This window comes from Callorhinus ursinus, unplaced genomic scaffold, assembly GCF_003265705.2.
Source record: "Callorhinus ursinus isolate GAN/ISIS: 27379988/994484 unplaced genomic scaffold, GSC_fseal_2.0 scaffold5, whole genome shotgun sequence".
In the NCBI taxonomy this organism is placed as follows: domain Eukaryota; kingdom Metazoa; phylum Chordata; class Mammalia; order Carnivora; family Otariidae; genus Callorhinus; species Callorhinus ursinus.
This window is the reverse complement of record NW_027397067.1, coordinates 16,875,338-16,899,839: the sequence shown is the minus strand read 5'-3', so window position 1 is coordinate 16,899,839 and position 24,502 is coordinate 16,875,338. Positions and strand designations below refer to the sequence as shown.

The 24,502-nt window shown below is 38.0% G+C and overlaps 1 long non-coding RNA gene across 1 annotated transcript in view; it reads left to right on the top strand.

Annotated features, from left to right (window-relative positions):
- Positions 1-24,502, top strand: part of LOC141372799 (uncharacterized) — a 355,986-nt gene that overhangs the window by 38,138 nt on the left and 293,346 nt on the right. The window contains exon 2 of the long non-coding RNA XR_012378222.1: positions 19,407-19,574. This is a non-coding gene — a long non-coding RNA (uncharacterized lncRNA). The remainder of the gene's footprint in view (positions 1-19,406; positions 19,575-24,502) is intronic.

Below are 24,502 nucleotides of genomic sequence, written 5' to 3'. Positions count from 1 at the left end.
CAGCTCGGGTCATGATACCAGAGCTCCAGGATCGAGCCCCACATTGGGCTCCCTGCTCAACGGGGAGTCTGCTTCTCCCTCTCCCTCTGCTCCTCCCCCGCTTGTGCTCTCTCTCTCTCTCATTCACTCTCTCTCAAATAAATAAAATCTTTAACAAAAAGATTAGTTTCTAGAGATGTATTTTATTCTTTTGTTTGGAACATATGCCCCTGTTTATTTTCTTTGATTCTCTTTGTTGGCTTATGCCCATTAGGTAAAATGGCTACTTCTCCCAGTCTTAACAGACTGATTTTGTGTAGATGAACCTCATCAGTCAGCCTGGCCTGAGCTGGTTGTCTTCCAAACCTTTGTGATTGTCTACCTTGCTGTCTTTGTTCTTAGTGGCTCCCGGTAGTTGAGGTATGCTAAGATCCATCAGTATCCTAAAGGGGAGGATCACAGTCAGCACCTATTTGCAGGCTGATTAAAAACTGGACCCTTAGGCAGCAGCTAGGAAAGTCGTTAAAAACCCCTTCCTTGGAAAAACTGGGAGGTAGGCATTTTTGCCTGCTCCCTCTGCACTGAACCTGAGTGTAGAGCCTCTGGGTGGGTGCTTCTGTGACAGTTTAAAAACTGCTTCTTTGTTTGCTATAGTCCTGTGAGATTCATGAATGCAAGCCCACTGGCTATCAAAGCTAGGTGATTTGGAGTCTCAGCTTTTAGGTGATAGCCGAAAGATTCCATTCAGTAAGTGGATAAACTTCTTCCAAGGAGACACTGGTGACTTGGTTTGATTGTTGGAGTGAGCCAGAGGGAGAAGGCAAGGAAAGTGTCCACCATCTCTTTCAGACTCCAGCCAAAATCTTAGTCAACCCCTAAATGCATGCTAATTAGTTAGACCCTCAGGCCACAGCTTATAAAGTATATAGTCAAATCCCTTCCAGTGAAAGACTGGGAGATGGGTGTTCTGTGTACTACTTCTGCACTGGGCCCTGGGGGGATAGCCATAGGGAATGCTCAGGTGCCTGTTAAGAAATGCTACTTTTTTGGTACTTGTGGATCAAGCCCCACTGGCTTTCAGAGCTCGTTGTTTTTTGGGGTCTGTTCCTTCACTCTTCAGGGAGAAGCTTGCAGTTGGGAGGTTTGCTTCTGATTGGTGCTGTGCTGGGGTGGAGTTTATGGTGAGAGTGTGTTTCAGACTTTCCTACTTCCATTTGCTAATGTGTAGAAGTCACTCAGTTTCTGGTTTTCTCTCAGAATTGCTCCGCATATAGCTGTACATTTGGTGTGTCCATGGGAGGAGGAAAGTTCAGGGGCCTCCTACATTTACATTTTGGTCCCTTCCTGCCAAATGATTTATATCTTAATCTGGATGTGGTTCCTTGCATATGGAATTGCATAAAACTGCATTGAGCTGTACACTTTGAACTTGTATGTTTTACTGTATATAAGTTGTATCTCAGTAAAAATTAAAAAAACAAATTACTACTAATTTGATGTGTTTAGCATATTATTTATTTAACATTGATTAGGTATACACCCTGTGTTGATTAGCCATGGCCTGTAGTGAGATATTTCTCAAAGCCTGACCATCTAAAGAATGAAATTGTCCACTTTGAGAACTAGGAGGGGAGGGTTAAATTCAGGAAGTTACAGCCCTGGTGTGTTCTTCCTCACTTTTGGCTAGGCTTCATCACATTCCTGTTGCTTTTTTCTTTTCTTTTTTCTTGGAAATAGGTTGATATGAGACTCATATTCAGAGTGACTCTTCATTCTTTATTTCTATAGTGTCCTTTCGCAAGAAACAAGATACAGTTTCTCTTAAGAGGGAAATTAAAAGGAGTATGTTCCTTTTGTAGTTTCTTCATCCTAACCTCAGTAATCTGTGCTCAGTCTGATAAGCTCAAGGACTTGCCTTTCATGGCAAGGGAAAAGGAGAGCTAGGTGTAGTGGAGTGTTAGTCAGCATTTCTTCTTTTCTACTATGAGAAAATTCAGATATAACAATTTGAAATTACAAAATTGCCATGATTATGCACTTTACAAAATAATTTACTTTAAGGTTCTATAAATATTTGGATCTCTAGAGATAATTGCATATTTGATTGATTATAAATCCCTTGACAGACTGGTGGTTGAAAAATTGTAAAGTTTCAGATTTAGTTACTATTAATTGAAATTTAGTTAAACATGAAGACCATAAAGTATCTCTGAATGAAAATGTCATTAAATGGGAAAATATGACTTATTTTATAAATATTTCAATTTTTGGGAATCTGTTCTTTTAAGGGAGATATAAATGTATTGTGAAAATTATTAGAAGAAAGAACCAAGTATTCTTTCTTTAAATTGTAATTTCTATTGTTATAAATTAATCTTATAAATAATTAATATAACCATTTATTGAACACATACTATAGGTCAGGCTCTGCTGAAGCATTTCATCTAAGTTTTCTCAATCCTCTGAAGTCTCTTGAGGTACACTTTATTATTATTTCCATTTTATGGTTGCTGATCCTGAAATTCTTCAGAGTATTGGTATTTTCTGAATCACTAAAGAAAAGTGAAATTAGTTACAGTTCTACTGCTATGTGATTTTCATATTGTGACTTAGAAAATTATTGAAGAATTACATGAAATAATTCTTTGTTAGGCTTAATACTGGATTAACATGAGAGGAAGTATGGAGTACAGTGGGACTCCAGGACCAGTGCCATGGTCTGAGTCCTGGATTGCCACAGGGCAAGATAAGTAACCTCTGTGTGCTATAGTTCCTTGTTAGTCGAGGGTATGGTTCACCTTCTCTAGTTCACAGTGGTGTTCTGATGGTACAGTAAATTACTATGTCTACAGCTTTTAGAACAGTGCCTGCACAAAGTCATCTCAATAAATACTAGTTGTTATTGTTATTCCATTACCTGAAAATACCAGTTGAAGTAGTTTGTTAATGCCTGGGATATTATCTGTTCTTTAAAGGGGGACTGAGAATTTGAGGATAGTATAAGGACACATGAATGATATAAAGATATGAACCAGAAAAATATTTATTTACATTTTGATTTGTTAAACATCAGGTTTCTCTTGATGGCTGGATCTGTTGGTATGTTTTCTTCTTTCCTTCCTTCCTTCCTTCCTTCCTTCCTTCCTTCCTTCCTTCCTTCCTTCCTTCCTTCCTTCCCTTTTCATAGGAAATAGGGGAAAGGCAGGAAGGAACTAGAATGTTGGACTCCGTAGCTGTAATACAACTATAAAATGAAAAAAAAAATGATTTGGAGTCCAGACCAGATTTTACTATTTATTGTCTTAAAATAGTAGACAAACTTGGTACCCATAAATTTGCCTCTATGAACCTCATTTGTAATTGGGATAATGATAATTTTAAAGCCATTTAAGATTTTGTCAAAAGAGTGAATAATTCATGTTTGTGATGTGCTTAGAGGATCATGAATGCCTTTGCCTAAAAAAAACAAAAATGTAGAATTCTAGTAAGTATAAAAAGTCCCATTTATTTATAAATTAATCACTTTTATGTATCCCTTTTGGTCCTCTAAAGACTCAAAGAGTAGTATTTTCTCTCTTGGTTTGGCACAATAGAAGAATGTGTTATTCAAAATTCTAGTTGTTTACGTAGGTAGAAAAAGTGACATTTATCATTTAATTAGTTCTTTTGACTTAGGATCCAAAATTACAGTCCAGGTTTCCTAATAAGGTGAAGAATATGAGCAAATGATGACATCTTGCTGCTAATAATAATAATAATAATAATAATAATAATACCTAAGGGATACCAGCAGCTTGTGTTCTGATTTAATTATTAGTAGGATATTTTTCTCATATGTTTATATTAATACACAGTAGCCTTTCTGATGCTTCATTGTTTTATTTAGGATATAGAAGATTCTGGTGGATAAGAACAGACTAAAGCTATAGATTGAGAAACTATTTCAAAAAATTTAGCTGTTGGGTGCCTGGGTAGCTCGGTTGGTTAAGCGACTGCCTTCGGCTCAGGTCATGATCCCGATGTGCTGGGATTGAGCCCCGCATTGGGCTCCTGCTCAGCGGGGAGTCTGCTTCTCCCTCTGACCCTACCCCCTCTTGTGCTCTCTCTCTCTCTCTCTCTCTCTCTCTCAAATAAATAAAATAAAAAAAAAAACAAAAACCTCAGCATTTAAAAAAAAATTTGGCTGTTTCTTTGTCCAGCTTTTTTTTGGGGGGGGGGACAAATGTTAGTCTCTAAGTCTCCTTTAAGATTTAAAAAATCATGATTCTGTTTCTATTGCTTATGTGCAAGGTATCTGTTTAAAGTAGGAGAGAGGATGAATTAAATGGTGTGAGGCTGGTGATTGGTATTTGGGTAAATTATTTCAGAAGGAATATAAAGTCTGAAGAGATTATTAAGGATTCTTGTGTGGATGCTATTTTGGAAAACATTAATAAAATTAAATAAATAAAAAATACATCTGTAGAATTAGTTGAATTCCAAGAATTTTTAATTAAAAAGATTTGAGAGCTTTTTTGTTTGTTTTCTTTTTGGTCACAGTTCATGTGGTGCTTTTTAGGATAAGGCAGAGTGAGATAGTTCCTGTGTGTACTTTGGTGCCAATATAAGCCATGTGAAACAGCAGGAAACGCTGGTAGAATTTTGAAGAATAACCTAGTGCCTAACCACATTGGTAGTACTTGGTTTAATAATCTCTACTATATTACTTTTCAGAGTGTTTTAACCACAAAATGTTTTTTTTCCTTTTTGAGTTTTATTTAAGTAATCTCTATTCTCCACATAGGGCTTGAACTCACAACTCTCAGATCAAGAGTCACATGCTCTTTCGACTAAGCCAGCCAGACACTCTACCAGTAGTACTTGGCTTAAGACTCAATTCCCTGGACTTTAAATTGCTTCTTCTTTTTGATATCTGGCTTTGTAGTTAACTCTTTTTTTTTTTTTTAAGATTTTTATTTATTTATTTAACAGAGAGAGAGAGCACAAGTAGGCAGAGCGGCAGACAGAGGGAGAGGGAGAAGCAGGCTCTCTGCCGAGCAGGGAGCCCGATGCGGGGCTCGATCCCAGGACCCCGGGATCATGACCTGAGCCGAAGGCAGCCACTTAACCGACTGAGCCACCCAGGCGCCCCTTTGTAGCTAACTCTTAACTCTGCCTTGCCGCCTGGGGCTTCCTATATGAGTACACATGGATGCTCCCTATCTATAATATAGTCATGAGGTTCTCATATAAGGCTTGGTAGACACCTCTTACTTCTTTTGGGGACTTGACATTCCCTGCATCATTTCTGCTAAGTGCAGAGAAATAAGACTTACATTAGATATTTAGAGACCATGGATTATTGGCCAAGTGTATAACGTAGGCATTGGTAGGGGTAACAAAGATCCCCCAAACCTCAGTAGATTAAATCAGAAAAAAAAAAAAAGAAAGCTTACTCATGGGTTGCAGGGGCTCTACTCTTACTTTCATTCCACATATCTTATGATTCCACTGATCAGCATGATGCTTCAAAATTTCCTATGGCTGAGAAAGTGTAGAGATGAAAGTGTCACTCTAGCAGTTTAATGCTCAAGCTCAGAAATGACAGATTCCCGTAGTTCATTGGCTAGAACTATTTGCATTGCCCCATGTAAGTACAGTGGTGGTAGAGAAGTGTAATTCTCCTGTATTCCAAAAGCAGAGTGGAGCTGAGTTTGAGTGAATCTTGGATGTTTCTACCTCACCATTCTTAATTTTTAATAATATTATAAATTCAGAACAGTACGTTTTATACATTGCCTAGGGATTATTCAGAATATCTGTAATTTGCCATGACATATCTATGCCCAAAACATATACATGGTTATGTGTTACTGACCCATGTTTGATATAGCAGATGCTTTAAATGGATTTTGTATTGGAGCTGGATTTGCACTGATCCAATACATTCTATAAATTTGCAGTTTATTACATCAGTTCTGATCATGGGTAAATCTGCGAGGTGAGCAACTTCATGGAATAGGTAGCAGCCTGAGAAATGAACCAGTTCTTGGTTTCATTTGGATTATATTCTAATGAAATGCACCCACCCTTTGCCCTAGCCCAGTCTCAGCAATCTCAGGATGACATGTGAACATGAGTTGAGTTCCCCAATCTTCCTTCTTTTTTCTGAAGTGAGGAGGTAGGAACAGGTAAGGATACTGAGGTAGACTGATGGCTAGGAGGTGAGGTCTGGCTGTCCAGAGAACAGTATGAGCTTTTACTCCTGTGTCTGAAGCCACAATATGGAATCTGTAAATTGGAGAGAATCTTGCTGGCAAATGGAAGTTTTGCTCTTCTAATTTTTTATAACTTTTGGGGTATAATAAAGGTCATCCAATTTTTCAGATTCATCCATCTAAACTTTTTTGGTCCATCTGTTTTTGTCCTGGCACGCACAGTAGTAAATTCTTCATTTCAGAGCTGCTTCACTGCTCTTCCAGATCAGAGAAAAGAGAGCACTCAGAATTATTATTAATTTCTAAATAAAATGGGCCAGGTCTTATGCTCTCCTAAAAATGGAAACAGTTTTTTTTTTTTCACAAACCATACAGGGGGTAAGATTTTAGTGTGGTTTGTGGGAGAGTGGCTGTCAAACTCTTTGTATGAAAAGGCAATTAACTGTTTTTAAGCTGGCAGTGGGGCCCTGGAGAAGGGGGAGGAGTGGGAGATGAGAGGGTCAGGTTCTGATTCCCTTCGGCAGTCCATGTGGCTCTTTCCTGGCAGAGCGCCCCTTGATGTCAAAGTGAACTGTGTGTGCCAGGAATGAGGCAGTGTGAGCAGAATTAGATACCAGGTTTGAGCAGTTTGCAGTTTTCTTTCTTTTCCTACGCCCCGCCCCCCCCCCGCGCCCCCAGTTTTTTGGACGATGACAGTTTTGAAAATAAAGGAACTTTGCTTTCTGCACAGAGTACATCCTACAAAATTATTTTGGAATGCTGCATTAGGCCCTAGGGGACAGCATTTTTGGGTATGGAGCTGAGTGCAAAGTTGAAGTTGAGAAGGGAGAAATTGGATTGGGGTTTCTATTACTAAAACTTGGCTGAGTTGGAGCCTTATTCTTAAATTTGGTAAGTTTAGCTGGTCATTTGGAACCAGCAGGGGAAGCAAGGTCGGTGACTCTCTAGATACTTGTTTTTGTCTCTGCCATCAACCCGCTCGATGTCCTTGGAGGAGACCCTTCAAATCAAGTTCCTCATTTACAAAGTCAGAGTGGGTAGGGGTACAAAAGGAGCCTGGAAAAATGTAATTTTTAATCAAGACTTTATAATGCTTTGGTTACGTGGTATACATTGTACTGTGCCTAATAAATGATTTTTAATCAGGAGGATGCTTATGAAAGGGCTGAGCAAATATGGTAATTAGCACTATGGGACCAGACATAATTAAGTACAAATGGTGCCTCAAGGTCATCTGGTTTTAACATTTGCTTCATGGCAGGAGCAATTCTAACCATCATATTGAGTCCTTTCATTTGATTCTGCTGATCATACTGTCTTGCCAGTGGGATGAGGAACGTGTGTGTCTGTGATTTAATATTGTGATACACGGTACTATTATATAGCTGTATTTTTAAGGTCTTACCCTGTACCAGGCATTGTGCAATAAATGCTTTGAAGGTATTACCTCATTTGATTGTCACAACAGCTTTGTGAGTAGAATTTAAAAATAGACACAGTGTTTACTGTTCTCAGAATAAATAATTGATTATAATAAAAAACTGAAGTAATTTCACACTTATAGAAAAGTTGCAAACCATTTGAGGGCAAGTTGCTGACATGATGCTCCATAATCCCGGATGCAGTATGTTATTACCTGACTTCCATTGGCATGAATGGTACATTATAGCCATGGAACTCACAGACGCATTCAAGTCTGCCATCTTTTATAGTGAAGGGATTCAATCCCAGGACCGAATGTTGTACTTGGTGGTCATGTCTTTATAGAGTCCTTTAATCTGGAATAGTTCCTCATTATTTTCTTAAGTTTTGTGATCTTGACACTTGTAAAGATTTTAGGCTACTTATTTTATAGGATGCCCATTAGTTTGTGTTTGTCTGGTAATTGCTCATGATTAGATTCAAACTCTACTTTTTTTAGAAGGAATATCACAGGGATGCCTGGGTGGCTCAGTCGGTTAAGTGGCTGCCTTCGGCTCAGGTCATGATCCCAGGGTCATGGGGTCGAGTCCCACATTGGGCTCCCTGCTCAGTGGGGAGCCTGCTTCTCCCTCTGCCTGCCACTCTCCTGCTTGTGCTCCGTCTCTCCCTCTGACAAATAAATAAATAAAATCTTTAAAAAAAAAGGAATATCACAGAATTGATGCTGTGTTCTTACTGTATTCTGTCAGATGGTACACAATTTAATTTGTCTCATTGCCAGTAATAACCTTGATCCCTTGATTAAAATACTGCCAGATCCATCATAGAGTTACTCTGTATCCCCTTCGTAATCAATAACTATTCTGTGGGGAGGTACTTTGAGACTACGTAAATATTCCATTCCTCATCAAACTTTCACCCACTAGTTTTAACATTCTTTGATTTCTTGGGTGAATTAATAATTCCTCTCATGATTACCAAATGATGATTTTCTGATTCTGTAATTCCTCCCACATTCATCAGATGGCATTCCATTGTAATGAAAAGCTATCTCATCTATGTATGTATGTATGTATGTATGTATTATGTATGTCAGTATAGACTCATGGATTCTTTTCTTATTTAGTGGCTTATAATCTATTGCTATCATTATTTATTTTGACACTCACACGAGCCCAGATTGGCCAGTGGGAACCTCTTTAAGCTGGCTTCTGTGTCCTTTTGATATATGCCCATCACTCTGTAAGCACTTCTTTACCGTCTGAGACAAGATGCTGCAGGCTCATCTTGTATTTTCCCTGCCTCAGCCCTGGAATCAGTCATTTCTGCAGGGAGCGCTGGGTTCCTTTTAGTGGAGAAAAATATGTAGTGATCAGGATCTGGGTGCTAGGGGTGCTCATTACTATTGAGGTGTCAGGCTTTTAAAGCCTCTCAGTTCACAGAGCTAGGGAGTATGTGTATATATGTACATACACACAGCTACTAGGCTTGTTTCTATACGTATTTATCTATATTTAAAGTCTTGAGTTCACATCAACACTTAAAATTCAAATTCATCAATATAGCATTCATTATGGTTTTCCTCCTGGCTCACATCATCCTCTATATGTTTACATATTTGACCAGTCTCCCCTGTATGTACAAATCTTGCCAATCACCCTCTCCTTCCCATCCCCCAGATTTCTACTTTACTCTTTTCAATCTAATGTCTTTTAAGTTATTTTATTTTATTTTGTTTTGTTTTGTTTTGTTTTATTTTTTTGAGGGAGAGAGAGAGAGAGTGCATGCATGAGCAGTGGGGAGGGGCAGAGGGAGAGGGAGAGGGAGAGAATCTTAAGCAGGCTCCACACTCAGCATGGAACCTGATGCAGACCTCAATCTCATGACCCTGAGATCATGACCTGAGCTGAAATCAAGAGTGGGATGCTTAACCAACTGAATCACCCAGGCACCCCCCAATCTAATGCCTTTTAGATTGAATTATTTGGAAAGGGAGAGAGGGAAGGAAAGAAGGAAGAAAAAATTGCTAATTTTTTATTTAAAGCTGATGCTTTAAATAAAACAAGTAGAACTTGTTACTAATTTTCTTTGGTTTTCATTGAAAAGTGAGATCTCTACCATGTATGAGAAATAAGTTATATTTCCTCCTAGTACATATTCATGTTAGTGTAAGCAGGTTACTCTAATTAGGATGCTTGTCTCTATGTAGCAGAGACCCCAAATAACGGTGGTTTAGATAAGACAGAATGTTTTCCCAACTGTTTTTATTTGACAGAGAGAGCACAAGCGGGGGAAGCAGCAGGCAGAGGGAGAGGGAGAAGCAGGCTCCCCGCTGAACAGAGAGCCTGATGTGGGGCTTGATTCCAGGACCCTGGGATCATGGCCCAAGCCGAAGGCAGCCATTTAACCAACTGAGCCACCCAGGTGCCCCCAACTTATTTTTTTAAAGTAACACTAAACATTTATTGGTTAGGCACTGTTATAAGTGCCCTATAAAAGTGCACAGTCTTGATAATGCTAGCTTTTTAAACAAATTCAAACACAAGTGTTATCTGCTTTAAACACCAAAACTGTTTTTCAGGGTTTGCTTATATGCTTTATATAAATTATGGCTCATTTTGGCTCAGTAGTGCTAAATGCACTTAAATTGATATTCTAAAAAGATAAAAGACAAACATATTCATCAAATGTTAATTTTGCAGAACAGCTACATTTTACATAATTTAGCCTGACAAAACTGTGGACTGTGAATTTTCTGTGTCAAATAGCATTTTGTGTTTTTTTTTTTTTTTTTGGTAGTTCATCAAATTGTAGTTTTAAGATGGACAATCATATAGCAACAGGAACCCAAGCTGAGAAAAGGGTGGGGCGGTTCTGGGGAGGCCAAACTCAGAGGAAAAAACTCCTGACTCCAAACATATTGCTGCAAATGTTTATGTATGCTATGTAAAATGACTTTATTAATTGAGACCACATCATGTGCCTGTATGCTTATTGTGACATAACCAAATCACCTGATAGAATTCTTTCCTAACATAAGACGCTTTCAGACTTAGGGAAATAAGAACTCTGGCTTGATAGTCAACTGACTTCGATGCTAGTCTTGAAATTTTTGTCAATGAGCGTTTCCTTTGATTTTTTGTGCTTGTTGCCATCTTGCAAGATGGAAGCAACAGTACCAGCTTACATTTTTTACTCAAGTATGTTACTAACTTAAGAGGGATTTGTGACAGATGCAAGGGATACCAGAGATTTTGTAGCCTATGGTTTTGTAGCTTTTTGAAAGCAGTAGGTCTCTTTTTTCTAAAGAATCCATGCATGAGAGCCTTTTTAATAGCTATAGCTAAAAGGTTAGGGCAAATCTATTTTGCTAACAGCATGCTCAGGCTGGGGGCTTGAGGCCTGGCAGGTTTGACCTTACCTTTCTTTCAGGAGAGTTTGAAACCCCGTGAGCTCTTCCACTTCATCCTCATTTTATAGTTGTGAAAAACCCAGACCCAGATGCAAAGTGACTTATCAGAAGTTGGACAGATAATTTGCATTGGAGCTGAGATTCAATCTCGGGTCTTTTGACTCCCAATCAAGTATTCCTTCCATTAAACTAAGTTTTATTGTTATTCTCCATTTTTACTCTTTTTGGAAAGCTCCGAAATTTGATTATTATCAGTATGTGGCTGACATCATGATTTTTAATCTATCATTCTTTATTTTTTTAATTAAAATTTATTTATTTATTTGAGGCAGAGAATGAGTGTGTGTGGGAGTGTAGGGAGGGGCAAGGGGAGAGAATCTTCAAGTAGACTCCCTGCTGAGTATGAGCCGCCCCCCCCCCAATGGGGCTTGATCCTACCACCCATGAGATCATGACCCCAGCCAAAACCAAGAGTCCGATGCTTAACTGAATGAGCCACCCAGGCACTCCTCTATCATTCTTTTCTATTCTCTTTGCTGAAGTACATATCCATTTATTGTCACAAGAATGCTCATTCTTGGTTGAATTGCTGCCACTCAAAAAAAACATGGCAAAGAACTTTGTAGTTATAGCTGCTTAGTACCAAGCTTCCTAGTTCAAAACACTATTCTCATTCCGTTTTCTATTACTAATATTTGGGGTGATATTTGGTGCCTCCTTTTCCTTACCTATTCATTTACAAAATCTAAGTCACCATAAATTATTTCAGATGAACAAATTAGATGTTGTACTTTTCTCTAACAACAAACTAAAACTGAATGTCAGCTACATGCTGTTGCTGCTTGTGTTGCACACTGAGAATATAGATGAATAAGACATAAGATTCAGGCAATCTTCCTTCCTCCTTTCTCTCCTCTCTACCCCTAGTTGTCCTCTTGATGAGTTCACAAACTAGTGGGAAAGTGAGGTCCCAATGATAGAGCCAAACTCAGCTGGACAATGAAATCTTTCTCACATATGAGTCTTTTATTCCTGATTTTACTCATTCAATTATTTGTGTGTTTCAGTTAGAATGGTTCACCAACCAGTATTCTCACATTATATTCTTTGTCAATCTCTTTTGCTCTTATGATCCAGTGAATCAAAAACCAAGTACTGATGTGAGTGCTTAAACACCTTCCATTATGTTTCTGCCATCCCTCCCATGCCAATAAGAGCATGTACCTTCTGTCTCCTTCTTCCTTCCTTCTGTCCCTTAGCCAGACTCCTATCTAGTTCTGCTTTCTTAAAAGAAATTTTTTAGTCATTCCCACCTCTTTGGTTCTTATATATTTTCCATCATGTTTTGTTTGGAAACATTGGTTTGTATACCTACCACCCTGAATCATTTATGACCTTCACAAAATCAGTAATGCAGAAAACTTTTATTAATCCAGTTCCAACCTACCTCCACAAATAAAAGCATCATAATCTTGGCATTGCCCAAGAGTTTCCACAGACACATTAGGAAATAATATGACCTTTCATGTTGACATTTGTCCTGTTGAGTCTTTAACATTTTTTTATATTGATGGAAATTGGAATAAATAGCCCTGTGAAATTATTGTATTTTTTATAAGGATATTGATTGGGGCATTGTTCACAATATTATAGTCATAATTTGTGAATTATATGACTGATCATGTTTCTCTTTTTGCACTGGTTGCCAGGAAGCTCAGATCAAAATGTGTGGCAAATCAGAAAGTGGTTAGAACCCTCACAGTATTGCTACTTTTTTCAGCCTTACTTAGTGGCTTTACCTTTATTTTTCTTCCCTATACCCTTTGCTTCCTAATTTCCTCTGTATTTTTTTAAAAGATTTTATTTATTTATTCGAGAGAGAGAGAGATATTGTTGGGGGGGGGTCAGGGAGAGGGAGAAGCAGGCTCCCTGCTGAACAGGGAGCCCAATGTGGGGCTTGATCCTAGGACCCTGAGATCATGACCTGAGCTGGAGGCAGACGCTCAACTGACTGAGCCACCCAGGCTCCCCTTCCTCTGTATTTTTGTTTAATCTCACCACAAATAATTTTTTGTACATTTGAACCAATTTAATTCACTTTTGGAAAAAGGTCTAACAAAACAAAATATGATTGCTTATTAAGCTATAGATTTAAGTAGTTAGCTAACTGGAAAGTAAGCCTGTAATTCTTGACATTCTGTGTGACTTCAACTCAAGTATGGGATTCTAGCGTGCACATAGATATGTTGGCTAAAGAGCCAAAGAGAAATTTCAAATGCAAAATAATATTACTTATTTGAGAAGATTTTAGAGAATTTTTGGAAATTGTATAAGAAGGCTGCTTGTTTCTATTTGGAGCTTTGATTTTTTATGTTTTTTTCTTTCAAAATCTGCTTTAAATGATACCTTTCCTCTGGAAGAACTAGTTGTATAACTTAGAGAGTTTTATTGGATGATCAATATGCAAATTTGCTTTTGAAATTGGCTTATATATATGCATTATCTAAAACCTGCTTACCAGTGCTGTAGTCTATGCTGTTGTAAATTCAAGTGTGCTGTCTCATGATGTTGAGGAAACTGCAGTTGGAAAAGTGGGTGTGTTCTGTTGATGCTAATCAAAGTGACAAATAGTGTTTCACTGAAAAAAGCAGCTGGTAAGCAAAAATTTTAGGAAATGATTAGGAAACTTGAGACTGAAAAAAAACCCAAACCTCAGCCCTTGGTCAGTCAGCAAGCACTTATGGGGTATGCATGGTATGTAAGGAGTTTCTTGGTACACATGTGATTTATAGCAAATAAGTTATATCAGATGGTATCTCTAAGAGGATTTTCTACATTTGCATGCCCAAGAGCAACTGGAAATAATGACTTTAATTATTCAGTAAATGATAGGCATTAAAAAGTCTAACCTTATCCAATGAAAACTGTTCAGAGCCAGAAAAAAATTATCAATATCCCACAAGCTCTGCTATTAGACTGCATGGGTCAGATATTGGGTCTTGGAAGTATGCTTCCCAGTGAGCACTGCCAAAAAGTTATTTTTGGAACCCTGGGTGCTGTTTTAAGGGATATAGAAAATTTTTCAGTTAATATGTGGCTTGGAGATCATGATGATGGTAACATAAAGTGACCACCATTGCAATAGCCTTATTCTGTACCAAACACTGTGCTTAGCACTGTACATTTGTTACCTCGTTTAATCCAACAATAACCCTATGAGGTGGGTTTTATTATTTTTATTTTTACAGATGAGGAAATAAAAAATTAGGGGGTTTAACTGACAGGGTGGGCTAATACCTTAAAATTGTGTTGTTGTATAACAATCAAGGTCTATTTCTCTTCAGTGAAATGAGGGTCTGGGAGAGGACTGCTCTGCTCCATGCAGCCTTTTGAGTGCAGGCTCTTTCCATCTGTGCCATCCTAAGGGTTCCAGGGTCCACCCCTGGATCCTCTGTACCTGGCTGGGAGCTGAGATTAGTGAATGTGTGGAGGAGGAGCGCTCCTTTTTAATTGCTGCATCTGGGGGTGACACACATCACTTTCGCTCATATTTCCTGCGCAAGGACTACACCTAATGTCAAGGGAACCTGGTACTTATGTGATTCCAGGAAGAAGAGGAAACAGGCATGATGAGCATCTGGCCAGGGTTTGTCACAAAAGATTGAACCAAGGTCATATAGCTGCTAAGGGGTAGAGCTGAGATGCAGACTCAGTGCCTTCCCCCTTCAGGAAAACATGCTACAAGACCCATAAAGCAAATATCCTTCTAGTCAAGGAACAAAATTACATCATTGAGCTTAAAATTTATGTTATAATTTGCACTAAGAAAGGGACCTAAATCTATAGGTTAAATTTACTGTTGCTAAGATGAGAACTGTGAAATGGGCTTGAAAAGGTCAAACAGCATTTCAAGAAGGGCTGCTTAGTGTCACCAAGAATCTAACAGGCTACAGTCTGCCTGAGATAGACTTTCTGCCTTACACAATGAACTCTAAGACCGCCTGCTGTATTCGTGGCAAGAAGGCATTTTATAGAGAGCATTTGGCTGGGTTCATTCACAAGGAGACACATGTCTCCAATGATAATTCACTCACAAATGTTAAGAGAAATGGGTAGATTTTGTTAACAAAAAAATTTTATACAGTCACAAATAGTAAAAGAAATGGGTAGATTTTGTTAACAAAACCACAAAATAGTTATGTCTGTGTATTAAATAAGTACATGTGTGTATGAGATTGAACCAAATGGAAAGGCCAATACTTGATTATTTTTGACCTACAGAAAGTCCATTTCACATGGTTCAACCTAATGCTTATAGGAAATGAGTGTCTACATTAACTGGTAATCTGTAAATACATTATTTCATCACGTGAGCTCAGTGCTTATCAAGTCGTCTTATTTTGCCCACAGGAAATTCCAAGTTAAAACGACCCCCACATATCCTAAGTAGGCAGACTGCCCGGGCTCTTCTGGGCCTGGGTGATTAGTATCATTCTGAATGAACGGTTGGAGCAGGACCTCTTAAGGTGGGAGTGTGCTCGCCCCTCCTTTCGTTGCTATGGGAAAGCTTTCTCGCTCTTCCAAAAAATGCTCTACTTCATTCACTTTAGTCTGTTGGGTTGTTTTGAAAGCAGCTTTTAAGTGCAAATGTTTCAAAGAGAAATCCTCCAACAAATCACTATCAGATAATAGCACCTTTGTTTGCCGGCAGAGTGAAAGGCTGTAATGTCCTCAGACAGAAAACAGAAGTTTTGATGAAGAGGAGTGGTGTGTTAGAGGTCTGGGGCTTCAGAAGTACTAGACAGTGGTCAGTTTCAGGATGCTGTGTACCTGCTGTGATCGAAGATTTGGAGTCACTGGATGGAAGAAGGAATAGAGAAAGGGAACTGAAGTGATGTTGGAGATGAGTTCAGCTTGGCAGTTTTGCACCGGGCTGATTTTACAACGACTGTGGTTTCCACAGAAGGAGAACTTATTTTCTGTCTCTTCTGTACCTGCTGATTCTGAAAATCTCCTATGTGTTCTAAAAAATGCTTGAAGTGTGGTGTACACACACACATTAATAGCTAAAATGGCATCTACTTCTAACTCCAAGAAAATAAAAGAGCTGTGTGGAAAGAGGGAGAGTATCTGGCAAGGGGTGGTTAGAAAGGTAAATCATTATTGGCCACATTTCTTCTGTTTTCCTGATTTCATATATTCTCTCCTGCGGACCTCAGATTGTGCTCTTACTGCCCGCCACTCAGCTTTTCCTTTTATTGCTCCAAAATCAATACATATGAATGATAACTGGGACCTCTTAATGTTTGAGTGCTCAATCCTTGACATCTTTTATTCCTCTGTTTTTGTTCCCTTGGGAATCTCATTAAGTCTCATGGCTTTAAGTATAAACTATTAGCTTAAGAGTCTCAAGTTTATATATCCGTTTCAGATTTCTCACCTTTATCTCCTGACTGGAATATCTGACTTGGGTGTCTATCTCCATTGTCAAGTAGACACGTCAAATGCAACACAAATTGCATTTCTAACTTTCCACTAGGCTGTTGCCTTCCCCTTTTCAGTAGATGGCAATTTCATCTTTCTGGTTGCTCAGGCCAAAAATCTTGGAAAATATACTTGTATCTTCTTTTTTTTTTCTCATACTCCACATCTAATTTGTCAAAATGTCATTGATGTCACCTTGAAAATACATCCAGAGTTATATTGAGACAGTATAATCTGATTTCTGTGTTACTACAGTGGGCTCCTATCTGGTCTCCAGTTCTTCCCACCCATTCCCAGAACCCCAGCCAGAATGGTCAAACCCCTTCTCTTCCCAGTGCAGTGCTCACTATGGCACTCAGCATGAAAGCTGAAGTTCTCACAATGGCCCCAAGGCCCTGTGGCTAGCTCTACCTCACTCACCTCCATGAGCTCTCATAACTCATCCTTTCCTCGTCATCCTTCTCTCACTCCACTCTAGCCATATGGCTTTCCTGACGTTCCATGATCAGGAAGGACATAATCCTAGCCTAGGGTCTTCCTGCTTCCTGTTCTCTCTGCCCCTGGATATACACATGGGTGACTTCCTCACTTCAAGTTATTGCTAAAATTTCATCTTTTCAATGAATCCTAGTCTGGCTACTTTGAAGAAAGTTGTAACTCTTCTCCCTATCCCGACTCTACAGATCTACTCAGCTTTACTCTTTTCCATAATATGTGCCACCTTCCAACATGATATACTAATATATTAATGCCATGTAATTTACCTCTTTATATATTTAAGCTTTTGTAATCTGTCTCTTATCATTAGAATATAAGCACTTGTAAGGATGAGGAGGTTCTTTGTTTCTTTCACTGATGCACCTAAAATGACACTGGCACATCGTACATGCTCAATAAATATTTGTTGACTGATTGTTATTATTTATTATATGGAGGTAAATTATTTAATACACATCTGAAAGGAATCATTATATAATTTGTATGAAACTCATTGAATACTTTCTTTTGGAATTAGATATAAGTAAAGAAAACAAAGACATATATTAGTTGTCCAATGGGAAACTTCAAAAGGAAAATGATATATACTGCCTTCAGCAGGAGTTTAAACTTGAACTGTAATTGGACTTCTGACCCCTTTAATGATGGATGGACTAGGTAATTTGGACCAACACTCCTGTTGACATTAACTGAAAAAGCTTGATAAAATATTTAAAAATCTTCTAAAATCACCTAAGAACTGACAAAAGAGTAAAGAGTTACCTTGCCAAGACCTGCGAGCAGACAGTAATACAGAACACGTGTCTGGCATTTGGGATCACTTTTGCATGGTAGGGAACATTTGCCAACCCAGAACAGGTGGCTGAAGGGATGAGCCCTGTTTGTGAAAGCCTCAGAGAACAGGAGGGACCTAAACTAGAGTTCAGTGATACCAAGAGTGAAGGGTCCATGGGAACACTGATTGTGGATGGAGCACCAAAAGTCTGCACCCTAGTAGTGAGACATAAAGCAACTCTTAACATGGATTCCAGGCAGCCTTCCAGTTATCCATGGGCCCCAAAACTTCCAACCTTGAAGTCTGATCAAATGGAGCCTAGATTGCCAGTGCAACCTGAGCTCCTAGCAGAAGCGAATGAAAGTCTTCTCTTAGAGGAGGACAAAGGTCATTCTCAGCCTCAAATTGTAACTCTAAGGTTTTTTTTCCCCCCAACTATGATGTCCACTACACTGTTAAAGATAAGAAAGAGAGACAAGAAAACATGACTGAGAATAGAACATTGAAGCAGATCCATGGGACATCTGCAGAGTAGAATTACCAGAGGCAGACCAACATAAACCATGTTTATTATGCTTAGGGAGAGAAAACTCAGTCTTAAATATTTCATGAAGAAACTGGAAACTATAAAAAGTGATTATTTTCAAATTTGAGAGAGTGAACTAGAAATTCTAAAATTGTCAAACTGGAAGTGTTTTTCTCCCCCACTATTATTCTCTAACGATGAAATATTCTCTGTTGAAGTGATGCAGTGCTGGTGAATATTTCTATTTTATTTTCACTTTTTCTGCTTACGCTTTTATCTAACCTTGGATTTTTCCAGCTTATCAAGTTTAAGGTGAGATATAAAGCAATTGTTAAGTAGGATTATATTTTCATCCTCGGTGTTACATTTTTCATTCTCAATGCTCCTTTGTGACAATTTAGGGATAGTTATCTTGTTTAGGATACTTCATGTTTTGTTTTTGGTTTTAGAACTGTTCTGCAATTGCTCCTTTTATATGTAGATTTATTTTTGCCTTTTCTTATTGCAGTATTTCCTGTTAGATAACCAAATTTAAACATCCATGAGCCCTACACATAGTACTTCTTACATTTTCTCCTTTGATAATTGGTTTACTTAACTATGAGAATTTCAAGACTAACAGGATTGTAGAGTGAAAAGAGGAGCTGAGGCCAAAATCTAAGCCCCTTACTCCTCATTTTAGAGAATCCTGTGGCTTTGGAGATGCTGAACATTCCAGACTCGTCAAATTGTTGATATCAGACTGACAGCTGACTCATGTTACTGATATCAGAAGGCTCAACAAAGCAATTCTCTTGTCCTTTGAAGGCATTTGTTTAACTGTGGTATTGGTTATTACATTTTCAGAGAGTTTTATAACCCTGAGATTGCATATTTGAAAGAGACTGTACTGGAAGAAGACACACCAGATGGCATAAAGGGGGAAAAAGCCAATCTAATCTAAAATGTGGTAATAAATGAATTTTTATTTAATTAGTATGCTAATGATTAATAGGGAAGTCAATACAACTGACACCAAAGATATATTAGACATGTATTATAATAAACACTCTGATTTGTGCTGCTATGGTCTGTCAGATTGACATATCCCTGCTTGTGTTTTATGTGACACAGGAGTAAAGAAAGAAAAGTTATCTATTGTCGCCACACATACACTGAATGGTGGCTTTATTTGAACAACTCCCATCTTCCTTCCTGAGGAGCAGCATTGTAGTCGCCAAGTGTCCTGAAGGATCTGATAGAACAGCAGGAGTTTCCAGGTAGAGCCAGTGATTGAGCCAGGTGAGTGGCACCTGTGTGGTTGTAGGTGTTGTGTATGTTTGCAGATCACATTCCCAACCAGTGGCTGAGGCTTAAAGAGCAGAGTCATGCTCCCAGCGGAGAGGGATTTGAAACAAAATAAATCAGAGTTTCAGGGGTCCAGATGAGTGGGTTGGGATTCAGATGAGGGTGCCTGCTTATGGTGGGAGGAAGAGGGAACCTGAGGGCAAATCAGAAAGGCAGAAGCACAGTCACACAGACGAGATAAACGCGCCTGGGGCTTCCAGGGGGAGCTTCCACCAGAGGTCTCCAAGCTGGGAACATTCAGCCTGGGGGCTGTGCACGTGATCCGTGGGAGCAAAGAAGAGAAACACTAGCACTGTCATGTTTATCTTCACCTCATTCTTTAAAACATTACACTTCTATGTATGTCTTATGATGTATATAATATAGTACTACAATAGAACTTGTGTGTAATTTACCTGTAAATAAAGGCACATGTGTAGGGAAGCATGCTCAGTAATCTTTGCTAGTGGGGTGTTACCACCTCTGCCTAGGTAGGTACAGGGCGATTAGTCCACTGGCTAATCCAGCTTTGTACAGGGGTGGCTCAAAAAACCCAGTGGGACTGAACATAAGGTGACAGGGCGGCTCAGTCATTGCTGAGAGGTCAGCAGAACAAGGCCTGGCAAACTCTGAGAATCATGTGCAGGTTTATTGACGTAGGCCCGCCTGTCCTTCCCTCTCTCCCTCCTCCTTCCCTCCTTCCCTCCTTTCCTCCTTCCTTTCTTCCTTCCTCCCTTTCCTCCCTCCCTTCCTCCTTTTTGCAAGTACTTGGTCCTGACAGGATCTAGTTCTTTAATTCTGTACTTTTCTTTTTTTTTTTAAAGATTATTTATTTATTTATTTATTTGAAAATCAAGAGAGTGAGCATGAGCAGCGGGGAAGGGGCAGAGGGAGAAGCAGACTCTCCTCCAGCTGAGCGGGGAGCCCGATGTGGGACTTGATCCCAGGACCCTGGGATCATGACCTGAGCCAAAGGCAGACGCTTAACCAACTGAGCCACCCAGGAGCCCTAATTCTTTACTTTTGTATGAGAATTTTTAACAACTAGCAAAATATCATTTATACACTTGATAGTATGATCTTTTATTCTTTTGGATTTTTAGCAGCTTATCAGGAATACACAAAGCTCTTTAGATGTCTTTTCTTTCAGAAAGTGCATTTTAATCTTTTTCTAGATTATTAGCACAAAATAAAGTCACATTATAATTATCCTAAAAAAACTCACAATGACCATTTTTCCAGTTTTATTAAGAAAAAATTGACATACATCACTGGATAAATTTTAGGCATACAGCATGATGGTTTGATTTACAGATGTCGTGAAATGATTACCACGGTAGGTTCAGCTAACATCCATCTTCTCATACAGATACAATAAAAAGAAAAGAAAGAAAAAAAGAAAATATTTTCTTGTGATGAAAACTGAGGATTTACTCTTAATAACTTTTCTGTGTATCATGAAGCAGTGTTAATTATAGTCATCATGCTGTACTTTACACCCCCAATAGTTACTTATCTTATAAGTGGAAGTTTGTACCTTTTGACCATACTTCCTCCAGTTCCCTTTCTGCCCTCCAGCTCTGGTAACCACAAGTCTTTTTCCATGAATTTTTTTTTTTTAAGATTCCACATATAAGTGAGATCATACAGTATTTGTCTTCCTCTGTCTGTCTTATTTCACCTAGCATAATGCCTTCAAGGTCCATCCATGTTGTTGCAAATAGTAGAATTTCCTTGCTTTTTATGGCTGAATAATGTTCCACTAGTTATATACCACAACTTCTTTATCCATTTGTGCATTGATGGGCACTTAGGTTGTTTCCATGTCTTGGCTATTGTAAATAATCCTGCTATGAATGTGGGGGTGCAGGTATCTTATCCAGTTAGTGTTTTCATTTCCTTTGGATATATTCTCAGAAGTAGAATTGCAGGATCATATGGTAGTTCTATTTTTAGTTATTTTGAGGATCCTCCATGCTGTTTTCCATAGTGGCTGCACAAATTTACATCCCACCGACAGTGCACAATTGTTCCCTTTTCTCCACATCCTTGGCAGAATTTTTCCTCTTTTTGATCATAGCCATTTTAACAGGCATGGGGTGATACCTCATTGTGGTTTTATTTTATATCTCTAATGAGTAGAGATGTTGAGCATCTTTTCATGCACTTGTTGGCCTTTCATGTATTGTCTGGAGAAATGTCTATTCCAATCTTTTGCCCATTTTTTAACTGGGTTATTTGTTTTTGTTTTTTTTTTTTTGCCATTGAGTTGTATGAATTTTTTAAAATTGTTTTTCATGCATTATTTTATTTTATTTATTTATTTTTTAAATTTTATTTTAGTATGTTATGTTAGTCACCATACAATAGATCATTAGTTTTGATGTAGTGATCCAGTATGAATTTTAACCTATTTTGGATATTAACATCTTATCAGATATACAGTTTACAAATATTTTTTCTATTCTGTAGCTTATCTTTTCATTTTGTTGATGGTTTCTTTTACTGTACAGAGCTTTTTAGTTTGATGTAGTCCCATTTTTGTTGTTGTTGTTGCTTGTGCTTTAGGTGTCATACCCAAAAATCATTACCAAGACCCATGTCAAAGAGATTTGTTCCTGTGTTTTCTTTTAGGTGTTTCATGGTTCCGGGTCTTATATGTAAGTCTTTAATCCATTTCAAGTTAATTTTTGTGAGTGGTGTAAGCTTTGGGTCCAGTTTCATTCTTTACATGTACATATCCAGTTATCGCCACCACATTTTTTGAAACAACTGTCTTTTCTCCATTGAATATTTTGGCTTCCTTGTCAAATATTAGTTGACTATACACTTAGCTTTATTTCTAGGCTCTCAGTTTGGTTTCATTGGTCTATTTGTTTTTATGTTAGTACCATGCTGTTTTGAGAACTATGGCTTTATAGTATAGCTTGAAATCTGGAAGTGTGATGCCTCCTGCTTTGTTCTTCTTTCTCAGGATTGCTTTGGCTGTTCAGGGTCTTTTGTGGTTTCATATACATTTTAAGAGTTTTTTTTTTTAAACTTCTGTAAAAAATGTCATTGAAATCTTGATGGGATGGCATTAAATCTGTAGATGGCTTTTGGCAGTATTGACATTTCAACAGTATTAGTATTTCTCATCCATGAACACAGGATACCTCTCCATTTATTTGTGTCTTCTTTGATTTTTTTTAATCAACGTCTTACAGTTTTCAGAGTAGAGATCTTTCACCTTTTTAGTTAAACTTATTCCTAAGTATTTTATTGTTTTTGATGCTCTGTAAGTGGGATTGATGTCTTTATTTCTTTATCAGAAAATTTGTCATTAGTGACAATGACTATTTTTAACTTACTGTTATTTTAACCATTGTTACAATTGCCAGTCTAATTTAGATTTTTATACCTTGAGCGCCTAGCCAGCAACTTTTATCTTTTCTTTATCTAGCTTTAAGTCTGGTGTGTGCAACCTAGATAATGAAATAGCATCATTCTGGCAATCAGAGACTGGAACTTCAGGATAGAGACTGGGTAAGGCTCAGGGAGATAAAATTAGCCTTTTTTTACAGTACATGAGAAGAAACTAGACGGTCAGAATATAGCAACACTGTGTCATGCTACATTCTGAGTACCTCTTACAGGCTAAGCACTGAGCCAGCTGCTACAGAAGTTGAGGGGGAAGATAGAGGGCAATAAAGGTATGTTACTAGAGCTTAAGAAGTTTATAATGTGGTTAACCATACACATATATAAGTGTGCATAAACCATACACATATATAAAGGTAAGTAACAGTTATAAGTGCCAAATATGTATTACAGACAACAAGACTTTAAGAGCTCAGGAGAAACATGAGACTTGACTTTCCCTTTTGTTTTCTTCCTTTAATCTCCTTGCAGTTTTTCAAATCTGTTCATATTTGCTTAGTTGATTTGATGTGGATGATTATAATGCTTATACAAAAGGACAGGTAAATTTAACTATAGACAAACCTAATTACTGTATTTGGTTTCTTTCATCCATCCATTCAATCTTGCATCATCCATCCATCATCCAACATTTATAAAATCCTTATTATGTAGCAGGCAACATGCTAAGTGATAGAATTACAAAGTGCATTACAAAGGTATCCTCAATTCATATTTGCTGATGAGAAGTCTACTTTGACCATAAATGAGTGACTCTGGGATACTAATAAATGATAGATTCAGCTCGAGGATCATGTTTGTTCATTCATTCAGTTACTCACTGACTTATGCATACATAAAGTGTTTATTCTTATATACCAGTCACCATGTTCAGTGATGGGGATATAGTTTTAAAAAGGCAAAACATGGACCAAGCCTGTATAGTAAAACTGGTTCTAGTTTTCATAGTTCTTATAATTTTTTTTTTAGTCCTTAAAATTTAACAGAAGAAGCAGACATTAAACGAATACAGACAAATACAGTTGGTCCTTGCACAACATGGGTTTGAACCACACAGGTCCAATTAAATACAGATTTTTTTCCCATAAATACAGTATAGTACTGTAAATATATTTTCTCTGCCTTATGAATTTCTTAATAATTTCTTTTCTCTAGCTTACTTTATTGTAAGAATATTATATATAACACATATAATACACAAAATATGTGTTAATCAACTATGTTAGCAATAAGGCTTCTGGCTAATAGGTATTAGTATTTAAGTTTTTGGGAGTCAAAAGGTATACATGGATTTTTGACTTTGTGTGGGGGCATCAGTGCCCTTAACTTCCATGTTGTTGAAGGGTCAACTCTAATTACTGGATCATAATTGTGAAAAATGCTATGTAAGAGCAACACCAGGGCTATGGGAGCGTATAAAAGGGAGGACTAATCTCTCTTCAACAGATGGTGTTGGGAAAACT